Source organism: Pleuronectes platessa, chromosome 13, assembly GCF_947347685.1.
Source record: "Pleuronectes platessa chromosome 13, fPlePla1.1, whole genome shotgun sequence".
Classification (NCBI taxonomy): Eukaryota; Metazoa; Chordata; class Actinopteri; order Pleuronectiformes; family Pleuronectidae; genus Pleuronectes; species Pleuronectes platessa.
Window position 1 is genome coordinate 25,989,216 of NC_070638.1, and position 9,198 is coordinate 25,998,413.

Genomic DNA, 9,198 nt, shown 5'->3' on the forward strand with positions numbered 1-9,198 from the left:
GCAAAAATGCCGAGAAATGTCCCACACTTTTTCATGGGGAAAAATACAAAACATGGGAGAAAAGACCTCCAAATATTGCTGAGCCCGGGGACCCACTCTAAAGCCAACACCCTGAGTGCTGAAAATGCCTAGAAATGTTCCACTCTTTGTGTCAGGGAAAAATACAATACATGGGACATTTGTAGGCGCTTTATATTATAGCAAAAATGCCTAGAAATGTCCCAACCAATCAGAATGAGCCGGACGCTTCTAGGCACTTATCATTGAGGCAAAATGCCTTGAAATGTCCCACACCTTTGGTGTTAGGGTAATACAATACATGGGACACTTGTAGGCACTTTACATTACAGCAAAATGCCTAGAAATGTCCCACACTAGGGGTTACGGAAGTGCAATATTTGGGTCTCTCTCTGAGTAATTCAAAAGGAAACATTCCTATGATCCTCTTTAAAGGAAACACTCCTATGCTTATCTCCAAAGGATCCTTGGTTCCCGTTCTTACCCATATGTCCTATGGTTATCTCCAAAGGAATCAAAGGAAACATATGTGTATCAGTTTCCTGTGTTTAGATCTCTTTCTTAGTCACATTTCACTGAACCGGGCCTCCACAGAGAGACCAAGCACCAGCACCGGCCGTGCCCGGGGACCCACACTTAAGTCCCTCTCCTGAGTGTTATCACCCATGGGCCTGGGTTAAAGAGCCTCGTGCTCTTGGTTCTCCATTCCACACTTAGTTAGATTTCGCTGACCCGGGCCTCCAAGGAGAGACCAAGCACCAGCACCGGCCATGCCCGGAGACCCACACTTAAGCCCCCGTCCTGAGTGTTATCAACCATGGGCCTGGGTTAAAGAGCCTCGTGCTCTTGGTTCTCCATTCCACACTTAGTCAGATTTCGTTGATCCGGGCCTCCAAGGAGAGACAAAGCACCAGCACCGGCCGTGCCCTGAGACCCACACTTAAGCCCCCGTCCTGAGTGTTATCACCCATGGGCCTTGGTTAAAGAGCCTCGCGCCCTTGGTTCTCCATTCCACACTAAGTCCGATTTCGCTGACCCAGGCCTCCATGGAGAGACCCAGCACCAGCACCGGCTGTGCCAGGAGACCCAAACTTAAGCCCCCGTCCTTAATGTTATCACCCATGGGCCTTGGTTAAAGAGCCTCGCGCCCTTGGTTCTCCATTCCATACTTAGTCACTTTTCGCTGACCCGGGCATACATTAAGAGACCCAGCACCAGCACCGGCCGTGCCCGGGGACCCACACTTAGGCCCCCGTCCTGAGTGCTGAAAATGCCTAGAAATGTCTCACTCTTTGTGTTAGGGAAAGATACAATAGTTGAGACATTTCTATGCACTTTACATTATAGCAAAAATGCCTAGAAATGTCCCACACTTTTTCATGGGGAAAAATACAATACATGGGAGAAAAAACCTCCAAATATAGCTGAGCCCTGGGACCCACTGTAACGCCAACACCCTGAGTGCTGAAAATGCCTAGAAATGTTCCACTCTTTGTGTTAGGGAAAAATACAATACATGGGACATTTGTAGGCGCTGTTTATTATAGCAAAAATGAGGCAAAATGTCTGGAAATGTCCCACACTTTTTTATGTTAGGGTAATACAATACATGGGACACTTGTAGGCACTTTACATTACAGAAAAATGCCTAGAAATGTCCCATACTAGGGGTTACGGAAGTGCAATATTTGGGTCTCTGTCTAAGTAATTCAAAAGGAAACATTCCTATGATCCTCTTTAAAGGAAACACTCCTATGCTTATCTCCAAAGGATCCTTGGTTCCCGTTCTTACCCATGTTGCCTATGGTTATCTCCAAAGGAATCAAAGGAAACATATGTATATCAGTTTCCTGTGTTTAGATCTCTTTCTTAGTCACATTTCACTGACCCGGGCCACCAAGGAGAGACCAAGCACCAGCACCGGCATGTGCCCGGGGACCCACACTTAAGCCCCTGTCCTGAGTGTTATCACCCATGGGCCTGGGTTAAAGAGCCTCGCGCTCTTGGTTCTCCATTCCACACTTAGTCAGATTTCGCTGACCCGGGCCTCCCAGGAGAGACCAAGCACCAGCACCGGCCATGCCCGGAGACCCACACTTAAGCCCCCGTCCTGAGTGTTATCAACCATGGGCCTGGGTTAAAGAGCCTCGTGCTCTTGGTTCTCCATTCCACACTTAGTCAGATTTCGTTGATCCGGGCCTCCAAGGAGAGACAAAGCACCAGCACCGGCCGTGCCCTGAGACCCACACTTAAGCCCCCGTCCTGAGTGTTATCACCCATGGGCCTTGGTTAAAGAGCCTCGCGCCCTTGGTTCTCCATTCCACACTTAGTCCGATTTCGCTGACCCAGGCCTCCATGGAGAGACCCAGCACCAGCACCGGCTGTGCCCGGAGACCCAAACTTAAGCCCCCGTCCTGAATGTTATCACCCATGGGCCTGGGTTAAAGAGCCTCGCGCCCTTGGTTCTCCATTCAACACTTAGTCAGATTTCGCTGACCTGGGCCTCCATGGAGAGACCCAGCACCAGCACCGGCCGTTCCCGGTGACCCACACTTAGGCCCCCGTCCTGAGTGCTGAAAATGCCTAGAAATGTCTCACTCTTTGTGTTAGGGAAAGATACAATACTTGGGACACTTCTAGGCGCTTTACATTATAGCAAAAATGCCTAGAAATGTCCCACACTTTTTCATGGGGAAAAATACAAAACATGGGAGAAAAAACCTCCAAATATTGCTGAGCCCGGGGACCCACTCTAAAGCCAACACCCTGAGTGCTGAAAATGCCTAGAAATGTTCCACTCTTTGTGTCAGGGAAAAATACAATACATGGGACATTTGTAGGCGCTTTATATTATAGCAAAAATGCCTAGAAATGTCCCAACCAATCAGAATGAGCCGGACGCTTCTAGGCACTTATCATTGAGGCAAAATGCCTGGAAATGTCCCACACCTTTGGTGTTAGGGTAATACAATACATGGGACACTTGTAGGCACTTTACATTACAGCAAAATGCCTAGAAATGTCCCACACTAGGGGTTACGGAAGTGCAATATTTGGGTCTCTCTCTGAGTAATTCAAAAGGAAACATTACTATGATCCTCTTTAAAGGAAACACTCCTATGCTTATCTCCAAAGGATCCTTGGTTCCTGTTCTTACCCATGTTGCCTATGGTTATCTCCAAGGGAATCAAAGGAAACATATGTATATCAGTTTCCTGTGTTTAGATCTCTTTCTTAGTCACATTTCACTGACCCTGGCCACCAAGGAGTGACCAAGCACCAGCACCGGCCGTGCCCGGGGACCAACACTTAAGCCCCCGTCCTGAGTGTTATCACCCATGGGCCTGGGTTAAAGAGCCTCGCTCTCTTGGTTCTCCATTACACACTTAGTCAGATTTCGCTGACCCGGGCCTCCAAGGAGAGACCAAGCACCAGCACCGGCCATGCCCGGAGACCCACTCTTAAGCCCCCGTCCTGAGTGTTATCACCCATGGTCCTTGGTTAAAGAGCCTCGCGCCCTTGGTTCTCCATTCCACACTCAGTCCGATTTCGCTGACCCAGGCCTCCAAGGAGAGACCAAGCACCAGCACCGGCCGTGCCCGGGGACCCACACTTAAGCCCCCGTCCTGAGTGTTATCACCCATGGGCCTGGGTTAAAGAGCCTCGCTCCCTTGGTTCTCCATTCCACACTTAGTCAGATTTCGCTGACCCAGGTCTCCAAGGAGAGACCAAGCACCAGCACCGGCCATGCCCGGAGACCCACACGTAAGCCCCCATCCTAAGTGTTATCACCCATGGGCCTTGGTTAAAGAGCCTCGTGCTCTAGGTTCTCCATTCCACACTTAGTCAGATTTCGCTGACCCGGGCCTCCAAGGAGAGACAAAGCACCAGCACCGGCCGTGCCCGGAGACCCACACTTAAGCCCCCGTCCTGAGTGTTATCACCCATGGGCCTTGGTTAAAGAGCCTCGCGCCCTTGGTTTTCCATTCCACACTAAGTCCGATTTCGCTGACCCAGGCCTCCATGGAGAGACCCAGCACCAGCACCGGCTGTGCCAGGAGACCCAAACTTAAGCCCCCGTCCTGAATGTTATCACCAGTGGGCCTGGGTTAAAGAGCCTCGCGCCCTTGGTTCTCCATTCAACACTTAGTCAGATTTCGCTGACCCGGGCCTCCATGGAGAGACCCAGCACCAGCACCGGCCGTGCCCGGGGACCCACACTTAGGCCCCCGTCCTGAGTGCTGAAAATGCCTAGAAATGTCTCACTCTTTGTTTTAGGGAAAGATACAATACTTGGGACACTTCTAGGCAATTTATATTACAGCAAAAATGCCTAGAAATATCCCACACGTTTTCATGGGGAAAAATACAATACATTGGAGAAAAAATTCTCCAGCACCAGACAAGCCCGGGAACCCACTCTGAAGGCCCACCCTGAGTGATGAAAAAATGCCTAGAAATGTCTCACTCTTTGTGTTAGGTAAAAACAAAACAAAAAATACATGGGACACTTGTAGTTACTTTATATTGTAATAAGAATGCCTAGAAATGTCCCAAATGTTTTGTTAGGGAAAAATACAATACATTGGAGAAAAAATTCCCCGGCACCAGCAAAGCCCGGCAAGCCACTCTGAAGGACCACCCTGAGTGATGAAAAATGCCTAGAAATGTCTCACTCTTTGTTTTAGGTTAAAAAAAATAAAAATACATGGGACACTTGTAGGCACTTTACAGTGTAGCAAAAATGCCTAGAAATATCCCAAATGTTTTGTTAGGGATAAACACAACACATGGTAGAAAAAAATCTCCAGCACCAGCCAAGCCCGGGGACCCACTCTAAAGCCCAACCCTGAGTGCTGAAAAATGCCTAGAAATGTCTAACTCTTTGTGTTAGGTAAAAAAAATGTAAATTCATGGGATACTTGTAGGCACTTTACAGTTTAGCAAAAATGCCTCAAAATGTCCCACACGTTTTACAGGGGAAAAATACAATACATTGGAGAAAAATTTCTCCAGCACCAGCCAAGCCCGGGAACCCACTCTGAAGGCCCACCCTGAGTGATGAAAAATGCCTAGAAATGTCTCACTCTTTGTGTTAGGTAAAAAAAAATAAAAATACATGGGACACTTGTAGGCACTTTACATTATAGCAAGAATATCTAGAAATGTCCCAAATGTTTTGTTAGGGAAAAAAACAATACATGGGAGAAAAAATTCTCCAGCAGCAGCCAAGCCTTGGAAGACACTCTAAAGACCCACCCTGAGTGCTGAAACATGTCTAGAAATGTGTTACTCTTTGTGTTATGTAAAAAAAATGACATGGGACACTTGTAGGCACTTTACATTATAGCAAGAATGCCTAGAAATGTCCCAAAAGTTTTGTTAGGGATAAACACAATACATGGTAGAAAAAATTCTCCAGCACCAGCCAAGCCCGGGGACCCACTCTAAAGCCCAACCCTGAGTGCTGAAAAATTCCTAGAAATTTCTCACTCTTTGTGTTAGGTTAAAAAAAATAAAAATACATGGGACACTTGTAGGCACTTTACATTATAGCAAGAATGCCTAGAAATGTCCCAAATGTTTTGTTAGGGAAAACTACAATACATGGGAGAAAAAATTCTCCAGCAGCAGTCAAGCCTGGGAAGCCACTCTAAAGACCCACCCTGAGTGCTGAAACATGTCTAGAAATGTGTTACTCTTTGTGTTATGTAAAAAAAATGACATGGGACACTTGTAGGCACTTTACATTATAGCAAGAATGCCTAGAAATGTCCCAAATGTTTTGTTAGGGATACACACAATACATGGTAGAACAAATTCTCCAGCACCAGCCAAGCCCGGGGACCCACTCTAAAGCCCAACACTGAGTGCTGACAAATGCCTAGAAATGTCTCACTCTTTGTGTTAGGTAAAAAAAATGTAAATTCATGGGATACTTGTAGGCACTTTACAGTTTAGCAAAAATGCCTCGAAATGTCCCAAACGTTTTACAAGGGAAAAATACAATACATTGGAGAAAAAATTCTCCAGCACCAGCCAAGCCCGGGAACCCACTCTGAAGGCCCACCCTGAGTGATGAAAAAATGCCTAGAAATGTCTCACTCTTTGTGTTAGGTAAAAACAAAACAAAAAATACATGGGACACTTGTAGTTACTTTACATTGTAGTAAGAATGCCTAGAAATGTCCCAAATGTCTTGTTAGGGAAAAATACAATAAATTGGAGAAAAAATTCCCCGGCACCAGCAAAGCCCGGCAAGCCACTCTGATGGCCCCACCCTGAGTGGTGAAAAATGCCTAGAAATGTCTCACTCTTTGTGTTAGGTTAAAACAAATTAAAATACATGGGACACTTGTAGTCACTTTACAGTGTAGCAAAAATGCCTAGAAATGTCCCAAATGTTTTGTTAGGGATAAACACAACACGTGGTAGAAAAAAATCTCCAGCACCAGCCAAGCCCGGGGACCCACTCTAAAGCCCAACCCTGAGTGCTGAAAAATGCCTAGAAATATCTCACTCTTTGTGTTATGTAAAACAATTACATGGGACACTTGTAGGCACTTTACATTATAGCAAGAATGCCTAGAAATGTCCCAAATGTTTTGTTAGGGAAAAATACAATACATGGGAGAAAAAATTCTCCAGCAGCAGCCAAGCCTGGGAAGACACGCTAAAGACCCACCCTGAGTGCTGAAACATGTCTAGAAATGTGTTACTCTTTGTGTTATGTAAAAAAAATGACATGGGACACTTGTAGGCACTTTACATTATAGCAAGAATGCCTAGAAATGTCCCAAAAGTTTTGTTAGGGATAATCACAATACATGGTAGAAAAAATTCTCCAGCACCAGCCAAGCCCGGGGACCCACTCTAAAGCCCAACCCTGAGTGCTGAAAAATGCCTAGAAATGTCTCACTCTTTGTGTTAGGTAAAACAAATTAAAATACATGGGATACTTGTAGGCACTTTACAGTGTAGCAAAAATGCCTCGAAATGTCCCACACGTTTTACAAAGGAAAAATACAATACATTAGAGAAAAAATTCTCCAGTACCAGCCAATCCCGGGAACCCACTCTAAAGCCCCACCCTGAGTGCTGAAAAATGCCTAGAATTGTCCCACACATTTTGTTAGGGAAAAAATAAACACGTGGGAGAAAAAAATTCCCCAGCACCAGCCAAGCATGGGGACCCACTCTAAAGCCCAACCCTGAGTGCTGAAAAATGCCTAGAAATTTCTCACTCTTTGTGTTAGGTTAAAAAAAATAAAAATACATGGGACACTTGTAGACACTTTACATTATAGCAAGAATGTCTAGAAATGTCCCAAATGTTTTGTTAGGGAAAAATACAATACATGGGAGAAAAAATTCTCCAGCAGCAGCCAAGCCTGGGAAGCCACTCTAAAGACCCACCCTGAGTGCTGAAACATGTCTAGAAATGTGTTACTCTTTGTGTTATGTAAAAAAAATGACATGGGACACTTGTAGGCACTTTACATTATAGCAAGAATGCCTAGAAATGTCCCAAATGTTTTGTTAGGGATAAACACAATACATGGTAGAACAAATTCTCCAGCACCAGCCAAGCCCGGGGACCCACTCTAAAGCCCAACACTGAGTGCTGACAAATGCCTAGAAATGTGTCACTCTTTGTGTTGGGTAAAAAAAATGTAAATTCATGGGATACTTGTAGGCACTTTACAGTTTAGCAAAAATGCCTCGAAATGTCCCAAATGTTTTACAAGGGAAAAATACAATACATTGGAGAAAAAATTCTCCAGCACCAGCCAAGCCCGGGAACCCACTCTGAAGGCCCACCCTGAGTGATGAAAAAATGCCTAGAAATGTCTCACTCTTTGTGTTAGGTAAAAACAAAACAAAAAATACATGGGACACTTGTAGTTACTTTACATTGTAGTAAGAATGCCTAGAAATGTCCCAAATGTCTTGTTAGGGAAAAATACAATAAATTGGAGAAAAAATTCCCCGGCACCAGCAAAGCCCGGCAAGCCACTCTGAAGGACCACACTGAGTGATGAAAAATGCCTAGAAATGTCTCACTCTTTGTGTTAGGTAAAAACAAAACAAAAAATACATGGAGACTTGTAGGCACTTTACATTATAGCAAGAATGCCTAGAAATGTCCCAAATGTTTTGTTAGGGATAAAAACCATTCATGGTAGAAAAAAATCTCCAGCACCAGCCAAGCCCGGGGACCCACTCTAAAGCCCAACCCTGAGTGCTGAAAAATGCCTAGAAATGTCTCACTCTTTGTGTTATGTAAAAAAAATACATGGGACACTTGTAGGCACTTTATATTATAGCAAGAATGCCTAGAAATGTCCCAAATGTTTTGTTAGGGATAAATACCATTCATTGTAGAAAAAAATCTCCAGCACCAGCCAAGCCCGGGGACCCACTCTAAAGCCCAACCCTGAGTGCTGAAAAATGCCTAGAAATGTCTCACTCTTTGTGTTAGGTAAAACAAATTAAAATACATGGGATACTTGTAGGCACTTTACAGTGTAGCAAAAATGCCTCGAAATGTCCCACACGTTTTACAAAGGAAAAATACAATACATTAGAGAAAAAATTCTCCAGTACCAGCCAATCCCGGGAACCCACTCTAAAGCCCCACCCTGAGTGCTGAAAAATGCCTAGAATTGTCCCACACATTTTGTTAGGGAAAAAATAAACACGTGGGAGAAAAAAATTCTCCAGCACCAGCCAAGCATGGGGACCCACTCTAAAGCCCAACCCTGAGTGCTGAAAAATGCCTAGAAATTTCTCACTCTTTGTGTTAGGTTAAAAAAAATAAAAATACATGGGACACTTGTAGACACTTTACATTATAGCAAGAATGTCTAGAAATGTCCCAAATGTTTTGTTAGGGAAAAATACAATACATGGGAGAAAAAATTCTCCAGCAGCAGCCAAGCCTGGGAAGCCACTCTAAAGACCCACCCTGAGTGCTGAAACATGTCTAGAAATGTGTTACTCTTTGTGTTATGTAAAAAAAATGACATGGGACACTTGTAGGCACTTTACATTATAGCAAGAATGCCTAGAAATGTCCCAAATGTTTTGTTAGGGATAAACACAATACATGGTAGAACAAATTCTCCAGCACCAGCCAAGCCCGGGGACCCACTCTAAAGCCCAACACTGAGTGCTGAC